The following is a 26,068-nucleotide window of genomic DNA, read 5'->3' as shown; positions in this document are numbered from 1 at the left end:
AACATAACCTCACATCCAAATATGAATATAACAGGAAGCAATAATCACTATTCCTTAATATCTCTCAAAATCAATGGCCTCAACTCCCCAATAAAAAGACATAGATTAACAAACTGGATACGCAACGAGGACCCTGCATTCTGCTGCCTACAGGAAACATACCTCAGAGACAAAGACAGACACTACCTCAGAGTGAAAGGCTGGAAAACAACTTTCCAAGCAAATGGTCAGAAGAAGCAAGATGGAGTAGCCATTCTAATATCAAATAAAATCAATTTTAAACTAAAACTCATCAAAAAAGATAAGGAAGGACACTTCATATTCATCAAAGGAAAAATCCACCAAGATGAACTCTCAATCCTAAATACCTATGCCCCAAATACAAGGGCAACTACATACGTAAAAGAAACCTTACTAAAGCTCAAAACACACATTGCATCTCACACAATAATAGTGGGAGATTTCAACACCCCACTCTCGTCAATGGACAGATGATGGAAACAGAAATTACACAGAGACGTAGACAGACTAAGAGAAGTCATGAGCCAAATGGACTTAACAGATATTTATAGAACATTCTATCCTAAAGCAAAAGGATATACCTTCTTCTCAGCTCCTCATGGTACTTTCTCCAAAATTGACCATATAATTGGTCAAAATACGGGCCTCAACAGGTACAGAAAGGTAGACATAATCCCATGTGTGCTATCAGACCACCACGGCCTAAAACTGGTCTTCAATAACAATAAGGGAAGAATGCCTACATACACGTGGAAATTGAACAATGCTATACTCAATGATAACCTGTTCAAGGAAGAAATAAAGAAAGAAATTAAAAACTTTTTAGAATTTAATGAAAATGAAGGTACAACATACCCAAACTTATGGGACACAATGAAAGCTGTGCTAAGAGGAAAACTCATAGCGCTGAGTGCCTGCAGAAAGAAACAGGAAAGAGCATATGTCAGCAGCTTGACAGCACACCTAAAAGCTCTAGAACAAAAAGAAGCAAATACACCCAGGAGGAGTAGAAGGCAGGAAATAATCAAACTCAGAGCTGAAATCAAACAAGTAGAAACAAAAATGTCCATAGAAAGAATCAACAAAACCAAAAGTTGGTGCTTTGAGAAAATCAACAAAATAGATAAACCCTTAGCCAGACTAACGAGAGGACACAGAGAGTGTGTCCAAATTAACAAAATCAGAAATGAAAAGGAAGACATAACTACAGATTCAGAGGAAATTCAAAATATCATCAGATCTTACTATAAAAGCATATATTCAACAAAACTTGAAAATCTACAGGAAATGGACAATTTCCTAGACAGATACCAGGTACCGAAGTTAAATCAGGAACAGATAAACCAGTTAAACAACCCCATAACTCCTAAGGAAATAGACGCAGTCATTAAAGGTCTCCCAACCAAAAAGAGCCCAGGTCCAGACGGGTTTAGTGCAGAATTCTATCAAACCTTCATAGAAGACCTCATACCAATATTATCCAAACTATTCCACAAAATTGAAACAGATGGATCACTACCGAATTCCTTCTATGAAGCCACAATTACTCTTATACCTAAACCACACAAAGACACAACAAAGAAAGAGAACTTCAGACCAATTTCCCTTATGAATATCGACGCAAAAATACTCAATAAAATTCTGGCAAACCGAATCAAAGAGCACATCAAAACAATCATCCACCATGATCAAGTAGGCTTCATCCCAGGCATGCAGGGATGGTTTAATATACGGAAAACCATCAACGTGATCCATTATATAAACAAACTGAAAGAACAAAACCACATGATCACTTCATTAGATGCTGAGAAAGCATTTGACAAAATTCAACACCCCTTCATGATAAAAGTCCTGGAAAGAATAAGAATTCAAGGCCCATACATAAACATAGTAAAAGCCATATACAGCAAACCAGTTGCTAACATTAAACTAAATGGAGAGAAACTTGAAGCAATCCCACTAGAATCAGGGACTGGACAAGGCTGCCCACTCTCTCCCTACTTATTCAATATAGTTCTTGAAGTTCTAGCCAGAGCAATCAGACAACAAAAGGAGGTCAAGGGGATACAGATCGGAAAAGAAGAAGTCAAAATATCACTAGTTCCAGATGATATGATAGTATATTTAAGTGATCCCAAAAGTTCCACCAGAGAACTACTAAAGCTGATAAACAACTTCAGCAAAGTGGCTGGGTATAAAATTAACTCAAATAAATCAGTAGCCTTCCTCTACACAAAAGAGAAACAAGCCAAGAAAGAAATTAGGGAAACGACACCCTTCGTAATAGACCAAATAATATAAAGTACCTCGGTGTGACTTTAACCAAGCAAGTAAAAGATTTGTACAATAAGAACTTCAAGACACTGAAGAAAGAAATTGAAGAAGACCTCAGAAGATGGAAAGATCTCCCATGCTCATGGATTGGCAGGATTAATATAGTAAAAATGGCCATTTTACCAAAAGCGATCTACAGATTCAATGCAATCCCCATCAAAATACCAATCCAATTCTTCAAAGACTTAGACAGAACAATTTGCACATTCATCTGGAATAACAAAAAACCCAGGATAGATAAAACTATCCTCAACAATAAAAGGACTTCTGGGGGAATCACTATCCCTGAACTCAAGCAGTATTACAGAGCAATAGTGATAAAAACTGCATGGTATTGGTACAGAGACAGACAGATAGACCAATGGAATAGAATTGAAGACCCAGAAATGAACCCACACACCTATGGTCACTTGATTTTTGACAAAGGAGCCAAAACCATCCAATGGAAAAAAGATAGCATTTTCAGCAAATGGTGCTGGTTCAGCTGAGGTCAACATGTAGAAGAATGCAGATCGATCCATGCTTATCACCCTGTACAAAGCTTAAGTCCAAGTGGATCAAGGACCTCCACATCAAACCAGACACACTCAAACTAATAGAAGAAAAACTAGGGAAGCATCTGGAACACATGGGCACTGGAAAAAATTTCCTGAACAAAACACCAATGGCTTATGCTCTAAGATCAAGAATCGGCAAATGGGATCTCATAAAACTGCAAAGCTTCTGTAAGGCAAAGGACACTGTGGTTAGGACAAAACGGCAACCAACAGATTGGGAAAAGATCTTTACCAATCCTACAACAGATAGAGGGCTTACATCCAAAATATACAAAGAACTCAAGAAGTTAAACCGCAGGGAGACAAATAACCCTATTAAAAATGGGGTTCAGAACTAAACAAAGAATTCACAGCTGAGGAATGCCGAACGGCTGAGAAACACCTAAAGAAATGTTCAACATCTTTAGTCATAAGGGAAATGCAAATCAAAACAACCCTGAGATTTCACCTCACACCAGTGAGAATGGCTAAGATCAAAAACTCAGGTGACAGCAGATGCTGGCGAGGATGCGGAGAAAGAGGAACACTCCTCCATTGTTGGTGGGATAGCAGACTGGTACAACCATTCTGGAAATCAGTCTGGAGTTTCCTCAGAAAATTGGACATTGAACTGCCTGAGGATCCAGCTATACCTCTCTTGGGCATATACCCAAAAGATGCCCCAACATATAAAAAAGACACGTGCTCCACTATGTTCATCGCAGCCTTATTTATGATAGCCAGAAGCTGGAAAGAACCCAGATGCCCTTCAACAGAGGAATGGATACAGAAAATGTGGTACATCTACACAATGGAATATTACTCAGCTATCAAAAACAACGAGTTTATGAAATTCGTAGGCAAATGGTTGGAACTGGAAAATATCATCCTGAGTGAGGTAACCCAATCACAGAAAGACATACATGGTATGCACTCATTTATAAGTGGCTATTAGCCCAAATGCTTGAGTTACCCTAGATGCCTAGAACAAATGAAACTCAAAACAGATGATCAAAATGTGAATGCTTCACTCCTTCTTTAAAAGGGGAACAAGAATACCCTTGGCAGGGAATAGAGAGGCAAAGGTTAAAATAGAGACCGAAGGAACACCCATTCAGAGCCTGTCCCACATGTGGCCCATACATATACAGCCACCCAATTAGACAAGATGGAAGAAGCAAAGAAGTGCAGGCCGACAGGAGCCGGATGTAGATCGCTCCTGAGAGACACAGCCAGTATACAGCAAATACAGAGGCGAATGCCAGCAGCAAACCACTGAACTGAGAATAGGACCCCCGTTGAAGGAATCAGAGAAAGAACTGGAAAAGCTTGAAGGGGCTCGAGACCTCATATGTACAACAATGCCAAGCAACCAGAGCTTCCAGGGACTAAGCCACTACCTAAAGACTATGCATGGACTGACCCTGGTCTCTGACCTCATATGTAGCAATGAATATCCTAGTAAGAGCACCAGTGTAAGGGGAAGCCCTGGGTCCTGCTAAGACTGAACCCCCAGTGAACTAGACTGTTGGGGGAAGGGCGGCAATGGGGGGAGGGTTGGGAGGGGAACACCCATAAGGAAGGGGAGGGGAGAGGAGGATGTTTGCCCGGAAACTGAGAAAGGGAATAACACTCGAAATGTATATAAGAAATACTCAAGTTAATAAAAAAAGAAAAAAAGAAAACTCAAAACTCAAAAACTCAAAAACTCAAACTGGGCCTGCAATCCAGCACTAAAGATAAAAGGTTCAGATGCATCAAGAACTCAAGGGAAATCCAATGGAGGTGTTAGGGAAAGACCTGAAGGAGCTGAAGGGGTTTGCAACCCCATAGGAAGAACAGCATTATCAACCAACCATACCCCTCAGAACTCCCAGGGACTAAACCACCAACCAAAGAGGACACATGGACAGACCCATGGCTCCAGCTGCACATGTAGTAGAGGATGGCCTTGTCTGGCATCAATGAGAGGAGAGGCCCTTGGTACTGTGAAGGCTCATTTCCACAGTGTAGGAGAATGCCAGGGTGTTGAGATGGGAGTGGGTGGATGGGAGTGGGAGCATTTTCATGGGAGCATGGGAGAGATGAGAGGGAGGAAAAGGGGGAAAACATTTGAAATATAAATGCATAAATTATCCAATAAAAATTAAAAAATTTCAAGGGAAGCTTTGATTACAGAGTAAGTTAAAGGCAAGCCTAGATTACAAGAGGTGTTCCTATAAAAATTATTATTGCATTGTTCACAGAAATGAATTCATTCTGAATGAATGAATGAATGAATTGATGGATGGATGGATGAATTTAATTAAATAAACCAATACAGCTACAGTTACCTGATTCTCAACAAAGGTACCCAATACATATATTTGAGAGAAAACAAATGATGTTGGAAAAACTGGATACCACATATAAAAACACAAAACTAGGACCTAATAGATCACACTGTACAAAAATCAATTCAAATGAATCAAAGACTTTAATGTCAGATTTGAAGCTTCAGAACAACTAGAGGAACACATGGGGGAAAATCTTCAAGATAGTGGTTGTTTTCTCAGAGGCTAAAGGGGGAGGCTCATATAACTTACAATATAGATGGGAGTCTCAAGAGGTCACTCCAAAACCTTATGTAAAGAGTAAATGATTCCTGGTAAAGCAGAAACACTTGAGTCAAGACACCTGCAAGCTGTGCATGGCACTCCAGTGACATGCTTTCATGAGTATCATCCATGCTAGAGTTGGTTTTTCAGAGTCTCGGGTGCCAGGTCACCCACTCTCCTATAAATAACTCTTCAGCATGTTTCTGTAACTATTCACAATAAACTCACTTTGCTGTGAGTGGAAATTATTGATTTGTCAGATTCTGGTAGCTGAAATTACTAGGGTTGCTCAAAATCAAAACCACTTAGACGACAAAGAAGCTTTTCCAAGAATGTTTTCCTCATCCCACTGTCTGAGTCATTTTTGTGAGAGGAAAGTTCATAGGGTTATAGCATGTATAAGGGTTGTCTGTGATCTTCATTTGAATCTCTCCCATCAAAAGACATACTCAGTCTCACGGTCCTAGTTATTACAGTGTATATTGTGGCTATGGTGGTTTTACAGTGATGGTTGTTATACAGTGGATACTGTTGAGATTTTAAAGTCTTTTGCTATGTGTTGTAATCCTAAAATACAGCTCCCCATGGTCTGGTTGCCCCTAGGGATGAGAGAATCTACACCAAGACCCAAGTGATGCTATGTAACCTTGCCCTGGTTGGTGAATAAAAGATGCCTATAGCTGGGCTGAGGAGAGATAAGTGAAGATTTTGGTTCTTGGTATTGGGGTTGAAGGTAGGAGACCACGAGAAAGAGAAGGAAGAAGATGAAGCGAGGACAAGATGACATGAGGTAGGAATCTTCAAACCATAGCCATGAGGGCTGACCAATTAGAATTAAGAGCAGCCCAGATGGAGCATTGCAAATTATAACTCTGTGTTATTGACAGAAAAGCAGACATAATAGCATAGAGGGTAGATATCTATCCAGCTTTAGTGCTTTAAAATCTTAATATAAATATAAAAGCTGTGTGTCTTTTATCTGGGAATTGAATGCTCATAGGTGGGGTATAAACCCCCAGTTGAGACTAAATAGTTATTATAACAGGATACCCTGTGCTATCTCCCAGGAAGAAAGGAGGTAGCCTTGACCAAATGCTTCTTTGTCAGGATGGCCATCTTGTATATCCATCTGGAAGAGACTATAGCAATATGATCCTCCTTCTGGACCACATCGCTCCTCTCCTGGTTGTAATAGCTCAAGATCTTCTTCCTCTGCCACCATCACCTATAGCTGTAATAGCTTACTCCAGAAGAGTGGGACTCAAAAACCATCATGACAGTGTACTGAGTTTCAGTGAGAGTAAGACTCGAGAATGCAATGTCTTCAATGAAGTCCATCACAATGGCAGGTGCCTGTGACTCATAGAGCTCAAAACATGATCATTACTATTCAGGGAATTATAGATCATATGGTAATCTTTTGGGATCAAAGATTTCACTGTATGTATTCTTGGCAAAGATAATCAGGAGATAAACAAATGTGTAACAAGTAAAGCAAGAAATCTTTCAAATAATCCGAAGATTGTATCATTGCCATTATAGGAAGATGTTGTTGTAAAAATATAAAAATAAAAGTGTAAGTCTTTTACCCTGCTAGGTCTGCACCTCGGTGCCTCAAGATATCTGCTAGATATCTTGGCGGAAACACAGCCCAGCCGCACACTTTCCTACACTCAAACCCTCACATAAAAGAACACACAACACAATAATCTTAGTTAGATCCAATAGGTAAGATATAATTGCCTACTTAAACATACAAAGCCCGGTACTATCCATCCCTTGAGAACATTAATAACAACCTGTAAATACACAGAGCAGAATCTTAACATCACCTGCCATCTTGTCCTGCCACGGCTTCTCAGCCTCTCTCCTCCGCCCTGTCTCCTCCTCTCTCCCCTAGTCTCCTCCTCTTCCTTCAAACTTCTCTTCCGCCCATCCTTCCTTCTCCTCCAATGACAGGCCTCCTTCTATCCTGTACCTGCCTCACCTGTGACATCACGCTACAGGAAGAAAGGACAGGAGGACAGAATAGTATGAAATGGTATTCTGGGAAGCTTTTCAATTTTTCTATTTTATACTTTATATTTATATTTTATATTAAGTGTGTGTGTGTGTATCTGTCTGTCTGTCTATCTGTATAAGTGTGTCTGCGTGGGTCTGTATCTGTGTGTCTGTGTGTATCACATAAATGTCTATGGAAGCTACAAGTTGATATCAGGTGCCTTAAATTACTTTCCACCTCTTTGTTGTTCTATCTCTCTATGCATACGTATATAGTGTCTCCTTCTCCTTAGCGGGCTTAGAGCATGAGCCTGCCTTTACCCCTTAAGTACCATTGAGCTACATCCACAGCCCCTCTTTACTGTTGTTTTCAGTCAAGCTCTCTGTATGTTGCCTGAGCAGGACTTGTATCTGTGATCCTCCAACCTTAGCCTAGAACCCCAGTATTACATGAGTGTACCACCACTTGCTACAAAATTACCTTGTCAGGGTGCTGGAATAGAAAAGGAAAATCCAAGGTTTGGCACATGCTAGGCAAGCACGCTATCATGGAGCTGCATAGCTAGTTCTGCTTCTGTTTGAAAAGAACACCCCCTTTGGTCATAGGACTTCTCCCTGTAGGTGTAGCAAAGTCTTAACCATTCATCTCATACACTGTTTTAATTCCTTACGAACAGAGTGCATGGGAAAGTGCACCCCCCCCAAAAGAAAGCTAAAGAGTTAAGGCAGCAGAAGAGTCGATTTCATTTTTGTTCATTATTTATAGATTAAAATTTCCCCATGTTACTATTGTGAACACTTTGCCTTGTGGTCGCTATAAGCATTTGGAAGGCCGGCATGGGGAGAAGAGCAATGATACTCCAAGCATCCTTAGCATCTGTTCAAGCAGTGCACAGAACATGATGCTTTCTTGTGTCGAATGTTTTCTAATTCTTAAAATTAATTTAAGAAACCCTAAAAAAAGATTCCTTATGTTATTGCTGAAGCCTTATTTTAAAATAGTGTCAAAATGTCAAGAGTTGTGAAAACTTTCCAAAAGATTCATTGTAATTTGGTTTTAATGACTATTGGGAAGATAAAAGACTTATTCTCCATTAAACTTTAAAAAGCAAAAACTGTCAGCATAATTAGATTACCATAATAAGAGTACTTTAGGTGGAGTTTCTGCGTATTGACTTTGACATGACCTTGGTAAAAGGAAATAGTAGTCTATGCATTCAGTATGAGGAAACTGGAAAGTTGGACTCAAAATCACTATGACCTATTTTATTCTTTTAAGAAAATGTGATTTTTCAAGAATCGACAAATGGGATCTCATAAAACTGCAAAGCTTCTGTAAGGCAAAGGACACTGTGGTTAGGACAAAACGGCAACCAACAGATTGGGAAAAGATCTTTACCAATCCTACAACAGATAGAGGCCTTATATCCAAAATATACAAAGAACTCAAGAAGTTAGACCGCAGGGAGACAAATAACCCTATTAAAAATGGGGTTCAGAACTAAACAAAGAATTCACAGCTGAGGAATGCCGAATGGCTGAGAAACACCTAAAGAAATGTTCAACATCTTTAGTCATAAGGGAAATGCAAATCAAAACAACCCTGAGATTTCACCTCACACCAGTGAGAATGGCTAAGATCAAAAACTCAGGTGACAACAAATGTTGGCGAGGATGTGGAGAAAGAGGAACACTCCTCCATTGTTGGTGGGATTGCAGACTGGTACAACCATTCTGGAAATCAGTCTGGAGGTTCCTCAGAAAATTGGACATTGAACTGTCTGAGGATCCAGCTATACCTCTCTTGGGCATATACCCAAAAGATACCCCAACATATAAAAAAGACACGTGCTCCACTATGTTCATTGCAGCCTTATTTATAACAGTCAGAAGCTGGAAAGAACCCAGATGCCCTTCAACAGAGGAATGGATACAGAAAATATGGTACATCTACACAATGGAATATTACTCAGCTATCAAAAACAATGCCTTTATGAAATTCATAGACAAATGGTTGGAACTGGAAAATATCATCCTGAGTGAGGTAACCCAATCACAGAAAAACACACATGGTATGCACTCATTGATAAGTGGCTATTAGCCCAAATGCTTGAATTACCCTAGATGCATAGAACACAGGAAACTCAAGACGGATGATCAAAATGTGAATGCTTCACTCCTTCTTTAAAAGGGGGAACAAGAATACCCTTGGCAGGGAATAGAGAGGCAAAGATTAAAACAGAGACAGAAGGAACACCCATTCAGAGCCTGCCCCACATGTGGCCCACACATATACAGCCACCAAACTAGATAAGATGGATGAAGCAAAGAAGTGCAGGCAGACAGGAGCTGGATGTAGATCTCTCCTGAGAGACACACCCAGAATACAGCAAATACAGAGGCGAATGCCAGCAGCAAACCACTGAACTGAGAATAGGACCCCCGTTGAAGGAATCAGAGAAAGAACTGGAAGAGCTTGAAGGGGCTCGAGACCCCTTATGAACAACAATGCCAAGCAACTAGAGCTTCCAGGGACTAAGCCACTACCTAAAGACTATACATGGACTGACCCTGGACTCTGACCTCATAGGTAGCAATGAATATCCTAGTAAGATCACCAGTGGAAGGGGAAGCCCTTGGTCCTGCTAAGACTGAACCCCCAGTGAACGTGATTGTTGGGGAAAGGGCAGCAATGGGGGGAGGGTGGGGAGGGGAACACCCATAAAGAAGGGGAGGGAGAGGGATTAGGGGGATGTTTGCCCGGAAACAGGGAAAGGGAATAACATTCGAAATGTAAATAAGTAATACTCAAGTTAATAAAAAAAAAGAGGTTAAAAAAAAGAAAATGTGATTTTTAAAAAGGTAGAAAATGTTAAATTTTAATTGTGTGTGTGGCAGGGGTAGGCATATGGGTATGCATGTGCCACGGTGCAAACATGGAGGACAAAGGACAATATTGCTGAATTGGGAAATCAGACTCAGATCAACATGCTTCCGTGGCAAGCAGCTTTACCCACCCAGCCATCTCACTGGTGCAAAGAAGAAATATTTTTTCAACCACAGTGATATAAATGGGAGAGCAAAATAAGGTGACCACGCTTTAAAATGCTTGAAACCTGAAGGATGATTCAACTCTGATTTCCAAAGCTGCAAAGAGTGGACTTCTGTGGACTGATGAAAAAAAATACTAAAGTGGATTTATTGAAGGTCATTTTCACAGTGAACTTTCTGGGAACGAGAAGCCTCAGGGAATGGAGCAAAGACATATTGGAGGAAAGACGAGAGAACAGATAGACGCTGTGATGCTCCAGCAGATTACTCCGAGCAGATCAATAAGCTTCTTGAGAATCCGCTAAAGCAGTTTCATGAGTCAGGCCAGCAGAGCAAGATGGCAACCGCGGGGTGGGGTGGGGTGCGGATGGGGGTGGAGGTGGAGGTGGGGGTGGGGGTGAGGCAGGTTGCGAGGGACTCCAGCAAGGGTTAGGCTACTGAGTCTGAAGAAACTAAAGAAGAGCCTACACTCACAGAAGCAAACTGCAGGAGTTAGCCGTGCAGTTGTTAACTCTATCATATATGCACCAAAAGTGTTGCTGTTGTAAAGCGCTCTTCATAAGAGTTCACTCAGCCGCCTTTGATATGAAAACAGTGAGTTTTTCAGCCCACTTCACTGTCAGTCTTGATGTGTGTAATTAACCACGGGCCTGCGGAGTTGAAAAGACTTCCTGACTGATTTCTGATCCTGTGACCTCTGAAGTGCTTGTGGACAGGAGCAAAGGGGTGACTTCCTGGTTCCATTCATACTTTAGGATGAAGCACAATTGTCCTTTATCTTCAGTCTTCATCTGGGTGAAAGTCGTGCTCTGCGAAGGGAGTAGAAGGGCTCTGGTGTTCACAGCTTTAATTACTTTCAAATGGTCTGAATCTCACCCCAGTCTTTATTGGAATTGGCAACATCCAACCAGTTAGCTGCAGAGGAACAATACCCTTTGAATGTAAGGGGCGGAGTTATGAAAGCTGTCTTTGATTCTCATGCAGATACCGATGAACCAAAAGCTCAAAACATAAAGATAAGCTCTGCTTCAGCCAAAGCCAGGACAAGACGGCATTCACCTTTTCTCATTATTTTCAGCCATTTGCATGTCTAGAAAAAGATTTGGTACCATTTTTTTTCCAGTCAGCTTTTCTTTCTGCTGTTGTGAACAAATTAGCATTATGCACAACTGAATTATAAAAAGTCGTGTTGGGGGGTATGAAAATGAGGTTTACAGGGCAAAGATCAGGCATAGACAATTTCAATTTTTACACAATTCTTTCGGCAGATACCCAAACGCTTGAGTATTGTGTTTCTTTGTAAACAGTTCTCCAGTGACCTGCCAGGTTCAAATCTGGGGGCAAATTTTCCTTAAGAGAGCCTAACTTGATGTCATCAATTGTTCTTTTCTTTGCTTTCTACCGTTCACGTTTTTTTTTTCTCCAGTTTCCACAGCAGATTATCAAAGTTATTAGGAGTCTGGACCAACACTGTAAGACACATGAAATATTCTTTTCTGTCAAACACTAAAACTGTTCACACAGAGGCCCTGCTGTATTCTCAGAACCTGAATGACTGAAGTCTTACGTAGCTGGGCCCTTTCCACTTTTCTTGATTTCCTTCTAACTAATTCTTTTAAAACAAGCCAATCTCACAAGACTGTGATGTTAGGCCCCAGTCAATAGGGTCTCCCACAGTTATCTGCTTTAGAATACAAACAAAGTGTACTTCCCGTCTCCGTGTGCTGGCTACCGGGCTTTTGGGTCTTGTTGCACCTTTTTGGAAAAAGAAATTGCCTTGCTGAGCTTCCTTCACATTGCCTGTGTGTTTCTTCCTGCAGCACCAGGACTCTTCACCATTTCTAACACCACAGCCTGAGATGTTACCGAGATATTACAGATGTCACAGCTCTCACAGGGCAATGACCAAGGGGTGTGTTTATGTAAAGTTTTTCTTTGGGGGTTTCTGGTTTGTTTTGGAAACAGCTGTACTAAAAACAATATTCAAGACACGTGTACCTCTGAAACTCCAAATTGCCATCTAGTAAGGCCATTTGTTAAGATGTAAAACTAAGCCCCTTCTGTATAATGTTAGCTGACACAGTCACAGCTTCCCCTGATTGACTCCGCCCCTTCTCATTTCAACAACTGAGCAGCCAGCAAATCATTTCTCCTCTTCTATTACTTATTATTTCATTTCGTATGTATATTGTTTGCCTAAATGTACATCTTTGCAGGGCATGGATATCTGAAGAGAAAGGTAGATCCCCTGACAGCTTGGGACTGGAATTACAGACAACTGTGAGCTGCTATGTGGGGGCTTAGAATGGAACCCCCAGGGACCTCTGGAAAAAGGTAGCCAACACTCTTAACTACTAGGGCGTCTCTCCAGCCCCGATTCACCTCTTGAAAAATCATTAACACTGTAAAAACACAGTGAGGTGAGAGCCCCCCTCCCTTTTTTAAAAATGGTTCCAATGCTACTAAAAATATTCACACTTACAAAATACTCGATAACAATATTTCTCTGGGTTGTACAAGAAATGAGTCAGGCAGCGTTGACAGACAGGGAAGCATCATTAGTCAGGTCCGGCTTCCTTCCCACCTTGTCAGAGGCTGACTCTGGTTTTCTGTCTTTTTCTTTTCTGCATTCTTAGTCAGCCACTTCTCCCTCTATTCCCCTCTTCACTTTCATTTACAGATTTTTGGTTCATGATTTGTCTTTTCCCAAAACCTCTTATTTGTGGTTTCGTGTCCATCCAACAGAAGCAGGTTTGGCTGACAGCCTAGCAGAGATTCAGGTGAGCTCCTCCCTCGCTGCCCCTTCAGAACTGATCTTACTCTTGGGCACTGTGGTTTCACCAGGGCACCTTTGATGTCAAGGCTGTCTGTCAGAGCTGGGCTACCTGGCCACCCCACACTCCTGTGAAAATCATTAACTTCTGAAGCCAATAATCTAGTAACATTGTCTTATAAATATTCTAATAAAACTTACCTGTTAATATGACTTGATTAAAGAGACACATACTTAGAAGGACTATTAACAGTAAAGTGTGGGTCAGTATGTTCTTACTGGAATGGAGCTAAGAATTCTGCATGCTACCCTACAGAGAAAAATAAGTAGTTATTTATAAGAATTTTGTGCCTGGCTTTTTCCAGCATCAATAGTGTGACTCATTAGGCAGACTTACTGCAACTGTTATAGTGGCCTAGGTTGTGTAAAACATATGTAGAATTCTGATTTCTGATGAGCCCAGTTGTTGTAACTGCCTTTCTTAGCTCTTTCACTTCTTTATTGATCAGAAATTGTCAGCACCCTCACAAGCTTGGTATCTTGGCTTTTCTTACTATATCAAAGGTTATCCAATACAAAAATAGAAAATCAATGCGTGCTCTTGATCTTAAAGATGAGGGAAAGGGATGTGTATAACTAAGTAAAACTATTTCAGTCGTCACTTGAAATCAACCTAAGGGGAAGCCCTAAGTTAATAATGGTGAACTGTAGAGGAACAGACAAGGCAGCACAGTGTGTAGCTCTTTAGCAAAAAGACTGTGCTGTCATGTCGCATAAGCTCCGAGAACAAAGCGTCAGATATGCTTGTAAAGAAATTTGCATCTAAGAAAAAAGACTCTCCATGTTCAAGGTTGCTTCCCTCTCTGTACCAGGAATGAATAAATTACATTAGAGTTTGCACCTGAAAGGGTCACATGAAAGATTTCTATACTGAAGGTTTGGTCTTCTGTTAGTTGGGCTATTAGAAATTGGCAGGTACTTAAAGTAGGTTCTTGTCACAAGACAGAGTGAATGGGGTGTCTTCGAAGGGTGAGTTGGGACTGTGGCTTCTCCTCTCTCTCCTCTACTTTTCTCTCTTCCTCCTCCTCTCCCTTCTCCTCTGTCTCCTCCATCTCCCCCTCCAGTTCTTCATCTTTCTGTGCAATCCAGAATCTAAACCATCAACATGCATCTTTTTTTTCTTTTTCTTTTTTCTCTTTTTCGGAGCTGGGGACCAAACCCAGGGCCTTGCGCTTGCTAGGCAAGCGCTCTACCACTGAGCTAAATCCCCAACCCCATCAACATGCATCTTAATCATTTCTCTCTTCTTCTTTTCTGTTGGTCATGGGACCAAGTGACCATGGACTAAAATATCTAAACCAGAGAGCTAAAACAAACTGGTCTCAATGAGAGCAGGAAAGCAGGCCCTGTACCTGGGCAGCAGATAGAGATATCCCTAGTTGTGGAGATTGCTGGTAAGCCAGAACCAGAGTGTGTGAGAGAAGATCCATGAGGCTGACCAGTTCAGACATCTCTCAGGTCCAGGAGCAGAACTTTGAATAGGCCCTCCCCTCCATCTACCCGGTCAATGAACTGCTGGAGTATGAGAAAGGACCAGTTCTACAGATCCAAAATGACAGGATCTCCATGACACAATACCTGGCTACTCCCCCGCCTTATTTGCTTGTTTCAGTGAACAATGACCCTTCAGTTGCATCTGTGGAACTTATTCGTCTCTTCGTCACCTTCAGTGAGGTACACTAGGTAGTAAACTTCCTTTTTGTTTTTCTCTTACTGGTTTGTCATTTGTTACAGGAGAATTACTCAGAAAATTTGAAAGAAATTTATTTTGCTTTTTCTATGGCAAAAGAATAATAAGTATGTTTAGTCTTTTGATAAACTATTTTAAAGTTACTTGTTTGGTTAGTTTTTTAAGATATTTTTATTTTATTTTATTCTATATGAATGGCGTTTGAGCCTGCATGTATGAATGTGCTCCATGTAGATGCTATGTCAACATAGGGCCAGAGAAGGGAATTGGAGTTCAAGTTACAGATGCTCGTGAGCCACCATGAGGGTGCTGGGACCAAGCCCACGTCCTCTGCAAAAGCAGAAATTGCTTTTAAGCATGGCACCTTCTCTCTAGGTCCCTTGCCTACTTTTTATTAAAAATAAATCAATATTTAACAATATAGTCTGGTATTATCCTATCCCCATACTTTTAAAATAAGAAAAGATTTTAGCTATGATTTATGGATCAGAATTTGGGGGAGTTGAAGTTTTATGTATTTATAAAATTCAATAAGCTATTAGAAAAACCCTGTTCATACATGCTTTTCAGTATGCCTCTAAAGGGGTTTGCCAGAGCTCATTGTATTAGGAAAACATACAAAGCTGAGAATGTGGAGGGAAAAAATCTATCTTTTCTACTTTTCAGCATATCTGTCCTTTTTTCATTTTGCCTTCTAGTTTTCTTTCACTTTGACACCCTGTGTATGAGCTACCCCTTACATTAAAGTCACATTGCCTAGAATCTTTCTTGTATGTTTAGAGATGTATTTTCATAAGTTAAAGTCCTTACCCTAACATATTATCTTCATCTGACTAAAATTTACCAGCCTAGTCCTGTTCTTTTAAATATCCTTCTAAACACAATGAAAATGTAAAAAGCTTTATCTCATACTATATATTTGCACATGTCTACACCAATCCAAATCTGCCCATTAGCATGGGTCTTTATATAATGGTAGGCTAAGAAAGAAGTTAGTCAGGGCGAGATCATCTTCTGGTTCTGTCAAAGCAAAATTGCACTTGATAGAGTTCAATGGGTGTCAAGACTTTATTAAAGGCTATTGTAGTAGAACAGAGAGACTGAACTTGACTCAATATAACAGGAGTCACTGGGAATTTATAGGCACTGAGCAGGCTGTGAGTCATTTGATAGAAAAGGACCAAGATAAACATGATTAGATACCAAAGGTGGGCTAAGTGGAACCTGGTTACACATTAGAGGTGAGAGGAGTCTAAATAGATTGGTCAGCAGGATTCTTTCTAAATCCAAGTTCAGCAGGTCAGTGACAAAGCCTAGCCGAGGAAGACGACTCAAAGTAGTCTGACTAAAGTTTGGAAAAGAATGAGTCACTGCCATGCATTGTGACATATGACATTCAGTACTCAAGGGAATGAAACAGGACGACAGAAAATTTGAGGCAGTCTGACTTCTTAGTAAGACCCCATCTCAGAAAAACAGAAAAAGAAACAAACACTAAAAGGTAGTTCAGGAATCTAGCTTCACCCAGCATACGCAAAGGTACAAAGCTTTGGACTCAGTACTTAGCACATGAGTGCGTGCGCACGCGCGCACACACACACACACACACACACACACACACACAGAGAGAGAGAGAGAGAGAGAGAGAGAGAGAGAGGTGCATACATATACACAAAGAGAGAAAGGGGAGGAGGTTGAGGATAAAGACAGATAGAGAGATCTTGCCAATTCCTGAAATCCAGCCTCCCACTCAAGATGCTCAATGACATATGTCATCGTCACAGTATGCCATTATCCCATTTTATGTTGTCTTAGGACAACAACTTTTGTTACAATCTCATGACCGCTCTCCCAAAAAAAAGATGTCTCATCTGTCTCAATGTTATCTTAGGGTAATTTTAGTCTTCTTTAATAGATCATCTATGTCAGTATCTAGATTAATATCCTAGGACTCCAAAATAAAAATTTATCAGTGTACACTAAGCTTGACAGATCTCCAGCTTCTACCAGTGCTAAAGCTAAAACAGTGACAGCATCTGAAGCATAGAGAAGATATTCCTCCCACCCACCTATCTAATGTCCGTCAGCATAATTGATTTATGCTTTGTTTTTTAAAACTTCCGGTAATCTCTTCCAATGGTAGCACATGCCATTCATGGTACCCGGAGAGTGTGTTCCTAAGCCACCATCTTTCCTACTTATCTCAGAATAAACTATCTATTAATTCATTTTAAGCAGAGCTGTCATCTTATATTGGCAATTTAAAGGTCAATGTTTCTATGCTCTTGTCTTTTTCCTGAGGTAAGAAAGATTACATCATCCAGACGAATAACATGATTTTTATTAGTGTGTGCTTGGGATAGAGTCTCCCGTTGTCCAAGCTTCAGTCGGGCTCCTTCAAAACCCATTTTCAGTAGCCCCACACTTTGACTTCCTTCTTCCCAGTATCCACTTGCTGAGTGAGTTTACCAAATATTCTCCATTCTCAGTATCTGATTGTTCACAATGTCTGTACTAATGCCATCCCCAAAGGTTACCAAGGCCTTCCTCTAGCTAATCTTGCTGGGTTAATTGTACAAGAATTAACCTATTATAACAATGTCTATCTATTAGCCCTACTATCCTTCTTAGCTATAAATACCTACTCTTGCAAGTTAATATCAGACCAATCAAATGCATTGGCACTTCTGTTCCCCTATTATAGTAGTTGCTAAATGAAATCTGGCTTTGCTGTTTTAACTATGAGGCTCCTGGTTTTCTGTAATGGTTGTACTCCCCCCTTACTAGATGACAAAGAGGTGTTAATGTGGACTTTTGAATTGCTATAATAGAAAACAAGTTGACAGGGAAATCAACAGTGAGGTTGAAGTACTTTGAAGGGCATGGGCTATTGAGCAGGCGGTAGTGTATCTGAAATAATCGGAATTAAGTAACTGAGACTCAGGATGAGGAAAGACCAGATAAATGTTCTGCCTTTACATGTGCTCCAAGCACTTGAGATTTAACTTAAATTTTATTTTAGCCCAATCATTGTACCTTGTGTTTTAAATGTCCATTTTAAGGGGTCTATAGAGATGGCTTAGCAGTTAAGAACACATATTACTCGAGACCCTAATTGAATTCTCAAGACCCATGTCCAGCTGGTCACAACAGTCTGAAACTCTGCTTCATGAAGATCCTAGGCCTCTGGCTTCTGCAGAAAATAGCATTCATGTACATGTGTACACACACACACACACACACACACACACACACATACACACACACACACACACACACAAACACATAGAGAGAAAGAGAAGAGAGAGAGAGATAATAAAATAAATGTTTAACAGACTGTTTTATAGTGAGTCTCAGTTAGTCACCCAGGGTCATACTCTGTGCTTTTCAAAGTTCTCAGGGTCTCAGATGGATTTAGAAGATCTGACTAATTGTTCTTATTCATTATCTAGGCATTAACAAAACACAGAAATTTGTCACAAGTTTCAAGTTTTTTAGGTGGCTTCAAGATATACAAGGCAAATACATGGAACACTAATGCAAAACAAACTTGTGTGTGGACAGAGTAAAAATCTAAGAATGAATCTCCCTGAGATTCGTGGGTTAAATGGCAAAGTGAAGAGATGACAAAATGGAGATAATTAAGGAATGGAAGTGAAATTAATCATGAAGACTCTTGCCCTGCAAAACAGAAGTTACTATTTTGAATATGAAATCCGGGGAAATTCTGTTATTTTTGTTCCCTTGATTTTTAAAAATTATTAGCTCTTGAGAACAGAGACAAACATTCTCTCTGACACATATTTCCCCACAAAGAGGTTATATATGTGTTACTGAAGGGCTTGGTTTTCCATGGGAAGCACTTCTTTCAATATATTATATAACATATGGAATGAATACTAATAGAAATATGCTTCCCAGACAAGTAGGACACTACATATTTAAAATGAGAATCATAAAACACGGAGACATTTTAATGTAAAAGAAGACAGTCTTGAGTTCTGGGCTGGTATAGTATCATAGGTGAAAAAAAATTCCCAAATTTATGGACCCAAAGATTTCAAAATCTGAGTTGATATATTCAGACTGTGTCTTAATACGTACAAAAATCACTTTAGTATAGTACCATCCAATTAAAATAACTTAATTATACCTGAAATAGTTTTCTGTGCCACTTCATCCAAGTGAGCTATGGGGGAGGGGAGAAAATTAGCCAGTCATCGCAGAGTGGGACTAAAGAACAATGTGTGTCAAAAACAGATTATTTAGAATTCAAACTCTGGTGACACTGAAGTTGGCAGTTATAATTGTAGGTGGAATTTCTGGGAGAAGAATGTAATTATCCAAACTGGATTTTAACCAGCACACCTGAGCACTTCAAGAAAAAAAAAGTGTCTTTAATACCATAAATAAATACCTCCTTTGTTCTATTCCTGAATGTAAAGGTACCAGTCCCTGGGCAGGCTGAATGCCTGAGGTTCTGCTTTAGTTCCTGCTCAGGAGGAAGCATGCCTCCTACTGAATCGCCAATCACCTTCCTGCAGAGATCTCTGTTCAAGCAAAGAAAACTATTATTAGGTATTTGATGGTTCTCATTAGCACTAGATATCTTAAAATTTTGTTTTCAAATGCTTTTTATTAGGTAGGTCAAAAGTTTGAGGTTCAAACACTCCATCAGAATCACAACTGAAAACTACTGATATCAAATCTTTTTCCGGTTCAATCGGGAAAATATCACTCCCATTGCAAGGAACAGATTAGAAATCCTTTACTTCTGTGGAACCTGGGGCAGAAGACCCAGGGAGGAAAATCATGCAGAATCCTGAAGACTGCAGTTGAAATGCAGAGAAAGAACCACTGTTGTTCACATAACACTATGAAGTAGACGGCAGTAGTTCTTTGAAACTTCTGGAAGAAATAAAACATACTTAGGACACCATTGTGTTGAAAGAAAAACATCAGTTAAACCGAATTTAACAGTTTGAGTAAAAACCAGTTTGCTAGTGAGGATCCCTTATCACAAACAGTTCTCAACCTTCCTCATGCTGCATCCCTTTGATACAGTTCTTCATGTTGTGGTGACTCCTAGCTATAAATTTATTTTTTTTTGCTACTTCTTAACTGTGATTTTGCAACTGTTATGAATCGTACTGTAAATATCTGAAACGCAGGATATCTGATATGCGACCTCCAAAGGGGTCATGACCTACAGGTTGCGAACTACTGCTTCATACTGTAAATGAGATCCTGAGAACTCTGCTCTCAGATACAGACAGGCAGCTTCAGTGAACAGCTTGAGGCAGTGCTTTCGTGCTTACATGCTGGCGTGAGCATTGGGTAGCCTGGAACCAGCTGAAGCTTTCTTTCTGTTTTTACTGCTTCTCCTCCTACTTAGGACACTGCGTTACATTGCATTCGATTACGGAGCACCTGGAGATGCAGAGGCAATTTTACTTAAAATTGCACTCTAATAGGCCATAGTATAAAGTTTTTTCCTCATTTTCAGTTATGGTTGGAAAGTCTCAGTTCTATTTCTTTATCTTAAAGAATGTTCTGGGTACTATTAAGGGTTCAGCTGCTCAGCGGCCAAAATAAATGACAGACATGTGGTCTTGTATACCCACAAGTATCTGGGCTCGGTGACCATTCCACACTGTGGTGCTCAGAGAAGGTAAAATTAAGGAAAGATGCCCTTCGAAGAATTGTGTTTCTTTAAATATTGATAATGAGTTATGTTTATTTCTTTTCATATTAATAATGTTTCAGTACTACATTTTGGTGCACACTTTTCACTATATCTTGCTCTTATTTTCGAGCCTGCCCATGGATCTATGCCTCCCTTTCTGTATCTCTTGATATTTATGTCTAGATTCTGCAAATGAGACAAAGATGACTTTTTTATCATTTTTGGCTCCTCTTCTCCTCCTCCTCTTAAGTATCTTTCTGAACCCTTACAGTATTTTTAATATATATTTTTAAATTTATACAACAATTTTAAGTGAAAAATTCGAGACGATTAAAAAATAACTTCTTACATACTCCCAATCCAACTACTCCTCTCATTAACACCTCAGATTTACCCATTAGTGAGTTTATATTGACACGTAGCTACCACATAAGGTCCATACCTTCTCCAGGTTTCTTTAGTCGTTCCTTAATGATCAATTTCTTTTCCAACATCCCACAGAGACTCACACAGGACTTTGCTGTGTCCCCTTAGTCTGCTCTTGACTGCAACATTGTATAACTTTCCCTCATTTTTATAATATATCAGCTTTCAGGACAGTCAGGGGAATATTTTATACAGTGTCCTTCAATGAATCCATCTAACTTTTTCCTCATTATTTAAATTTACTTTCATATTTTGAGAAATAACAAATTTACTTAGTCATCAATCATCATAAAGCCATATATATTTATTTTACATTATAGATTATTATATAATGCATATCATTTTGTTGATGATTTTGTTACATCTTAAACCATGTTACCACTTTCAGTTGAGTATTCTGTCCTTCGGTACAATGATTGTATATTGTATGCACTGAACCCCCATTACTGTAAGATTGTATATTGTATACTACACGCCCATCACTATAAGACTCTATATCGTATACACTATATCCCCATCACTGTAGGATTGTATATCATATGCACTATATCAACATCACTATAAGACTGTATATCATATTCACTATACCCTGATCACTATAAGACTGTATACTGTATACACTCTACCACCCTCACTGTAAGATTGTATATTGTATACACTCTACCACCATCACTGTAAGATTGTATATTGTATACACTATACCAACATCACTATAAGATTGCATATTGTATACACTACCCCCATCACTGTAAGGTTATCTTGTCTTTTATCTAATTTGTTTCACATACGTTATACATTTTGTGCTCCAGCACCAAATGAATTATCCATCCTTAAGCCCTGGATTTTTAATGTTGGTGTTGGTATTAGAAACCAAAGTCTAGGTACTGGGTGGGCCTGTTGTGTCTAGTGTTTCTGCCCCAGGGCTCTACTACAGAGTTTTTTAATCCATGAATTTGTATTAGTTCTTGGTTTATATTAATTCTCATTGCTTTTTGCACCAGTGTTAGTAATTTTCTGCAAATACATCCTGTCCATGATATCTTAGATATATACTTTTAGACAAAATCCCTTTCTCCATGCAAAAGAGAGAACTAAAACCACTTTAAGATGTGTATTCTCTTTGAGAGACTGGTTTTTGTCCACAAGTAAATGAAAAAAGCAAAAAATCAAACAGGTTTTCAAACCAAAGTTTAACAAGAAACCTAATTTTCATGCTGAGTCAGCCTTGCGGAAATGTGTTGTGTGTTTGCTCTTGATTGCTCCAGAGATGCATATTTTCAGAATGTTGTAGTAAGTTTTAGAAATGCTTTCATATGATGTAAGTTATATCTTCTAAAATTTATTAAGTGTTATCTTGGTTCATAAATCAATGAGTTCTTCATTAACTTTCGACAGAACAATATTTGAGAGATAATTGCTACTTTAAGTGAATTTTTGCACACTTAAAAGAATCATATTTCTTAAAAGAGGAACTACAAAAAGAAATTAGAGCATTAACCTGAAAATTACTCGTTCATTTCCCAGCACACTTATCATTAGAACACTTAACAGTATCTGAAGTTAAAATATTTTTTATGGTGCACAGTGCCATTTTTAGAAGCTTAGAATGAACTTGGCAAGAAATGGTTTGAGGATAGCTAGTATTGGATAATGCATGCTTTTCTATGTCCTATGGCTCCCTCCTGTCATTTTAAACCCTTGAGTACAAATTAACTGGAACATAGTCTAAGGAGCATATTTATTAGTATAGAATTTTTATTATCAACATATTGGTACCAGGTCTATAGAAATATAAAAGTCATGGAAACAAATTTAACAATAAAGTCCCCTGTTCCCAACTCATTCATTCTTATCTTTCCCCCAAACAGTCATTTCTTCTAATCGTGAAGCACACAAACTCTACTACATATTATCTCTGTCCATATATCAGATATCATCAAGATCCAGTTAATCATTGTGCCAGAGAAGCGAGAAATACTTGAAAGGTTTGTTAAATCAACCTCATGGAAAAAGAAAAAAAACCACCTTTTTGGAAGCAGTCAAAATTCTTATCTTCACATAGAATGGGATAGAGATGTGCTGTAGAAAGAAGCCATACATGCCAGACCTAAAGGAACCTTCTGCAATAAAAAATGGCTAAGATGTTCCCAAGCCTACTTTCCTGTTCGTTTCTCAGAATTATTAAGGTTCCCAAAGGTTTTGATGCCATGTGCTTGGGAGTTTTTCATAGCTCGGGAACTGCATGGTTTCATTGTCGCCACTGGAGACAAAATTTCCACAATTCCCCAGGTTGGCCTCAAGTTTTCCCATCTCTCTTCATTTTCAAGAGAAGATAGAAAAATGAAATGCACAATTGCAGAGGGGGGGGCATTGATTTCAAATCAGTTTGTCAACAACGATGCTTCATTGACATCAAAGTTGTCCCCAGTTCACACCATGGATGTCTAAACAATTCCCAGAAAGCATTTCCAATGAAGAGAGTGCACTACTCCTTCTATTGAAACTGCCTCCTGACTTTTTCTTTAGCCCCCTGGTTTTCTTTTGTGTCCACACAGATTGCCACACACACACACACACACACACACACACACACAGAGAGAGAGAGAGAGAGAGAGAGAGAGAGAGAGAGAGCACTGACCCTTGAGTATCTTTTATGACATCCAAGAATAGCCTGCTATTAAAAAGCACTGACTGCCTTCCCAAGATCCGTTTTTAGAGATGTGCTTCCTGACACTTCATATGTGTCCAATTCTGGGATGATTCTGGCTGCTGTCTGTTCACTCTTTTTCTTTCTATTCCCTTAATAGCACATTCTCTCTGGCATCACTGCAGTGTTTCCTCCTGAGTTCACACCTTTCCTCTCTCACCATCCTTAATTTTTGCTTTAAGGCTTGTTTTTCTTTCCCACTCTGTTGGGATTCCACAGGGCCACTCTTTGTCTTTCTGTATGTGCAATACGACAAACAATTTGACCAAAGCCTGTGAATTGTTCATCATGACACCTTTTCAACATAGGACAGTGATGGAACTGAGTCTGCTTTGCATGTCAGGGTCAGGATGACACCTTTACAGCTTAGCATCTGTCAGATGCTTAATTGGGAAATTCTCTCAGCTCTGAATGAAATTCCTGGATCTTCTGTGATGAAGCAACTTCGAACAAGGAAACATAGCTCTACTTATATGAAAAGCTTGGAAGATACAGGTATTTTGTAAAAGTGCACACAGTCCACACAGGCAGTGGTGAATAGCTACCCTGTATATTCAGCATAGAAGAGAAAATATTTATTTAGATTCATAAGTTTTAAAAGATGTGATACAATTGAGAAGATGATAAATGGGAATTCATAGATATGAAGAAGATAGGAAAATGGTTAAAAAAACAAATATTAAAATATTAGACAAAAAACAGTGCTATTTTCAAGATGGCTCAGCAGGTAAAAGTGTTTACCACCCATCCTAATGACCTGAATTCTATCCACTGAGCCTCATGGTAGAAGGAGAGAACTGACTCCCACAGACTATTCTATGACCTCCAAAGGAATGCTCATGTGCAAGCGCACGCACACACACACACACACACACACACACACACACAAACACACACACACACACACATGCAAGTACACACACATTAATGTGATAATTTTTAGATAAGTTGTTCTACTTTATGAGTTATATAAAACATAGGAACTGGAGGGCAGTTTAAGCTTTTATCTTGACAGCTCCACTGTCTGCTAGACCATCAATCAATAGTATCAATATACAGGTTTCTTTCTCAGTGTTTTTTCCACATATTATTCTCTAAAGCAGTGTGCAAGGAAGGTTATTTTTAAAAATTACCTTAAATGTACCCAAGATGCTCTTTGATAAAATAAAGTTAAGTAATTAGTACTCTTACTAATATCATATTCACTATTTTTAGAGGAAAAAAGATGTTATCAAAAAATAAATATGCCCTGTGATGTACCCACATTGGAAAATTAAGAACTTCTGTCTAAGAAAGCATCTGCAATCAGTAGAGAAAGGTATTGAGCAATTGTCTTTGAACCACTGAAACACTAGCCTCTGTCCCATGACCATGTCTTCTAAAATCTGTGGGATTTGAGCACTGAGTGATCCTCAGTACAGAAGAGTGCAGGGCCACCTTGTTCTTCATTCACAAGCAGACTCCTTTGCTCTGGGAACTGGGACACGTGACTTGTTTCCATGGTAACACACAAATTAAAGATCCCGAAGTCAGCTGCATGGAAAAGAAAAACATCTTTTTTTTTTAAAGAAAACCTTTGCCCTAGTTTTTAGCAGTTATCCTGAGTATTGCTAATGTCTTTAAGAATGGTTTCAAGCCTTCTTCATCATGAGCAAGACATTGTAATCATGCCATATCTTGTAAGTAGGCAATAGATAGAGCAGTACTGCACCTCTGAAGACACTAATATGAGGCTTGGAAAATAAGAAAGTGTTTTTCGTAAGCCATGCACTTGATAGCAGTCTTTCTGTGAACTGACCTGTTTGTCTTGATACCTAATTTTTTTCAATCTCTTGTGATAAACAGCAACTGCTTAAACAAAGTCAAAAACAACAGACTAACTCATGACAAAGAACGTTAACATAAATTGATACTTCAATATTCAGATAAAGTCAAAGATTCCGATATCATAGTCTCTAATTTTTGGACAATGATAATTCTCTACAGAACTGTATGCTTTGGCAGCAACAAACTGTTAAAACCAAAACAACAGGAGCTTCTGTGGGTGAGACAGGAGGACTTTCTCTCCCTGAACTCGGGCCCCTCCCCAAATGCTGGATGCTCTCATCCTTAATCTTTTCACTGGTCCTTGAAGTTTCACTCTTATTTTCCTGTTGAGGAAACTGAGGCTCATGGGTATTAAGTTA

This window comes from Rattus norvegicus, chromosome 6, assembly GCF_036323735.1.
Source record: "Rattus norvegicus strain BN/NHsdMcwi chromosome 6, GRCr8, whole genome shotgun sequence".
NCBI classification, from domain to species: domain Eukaryota; kingdom Metazoa; phylum Chordata; class Mammalia; order Rodentia; family Muridae; genus Rattus; species Rattus norvegicus.
This window is presented reverse-complemented; position numbering follows the sequence as displayed.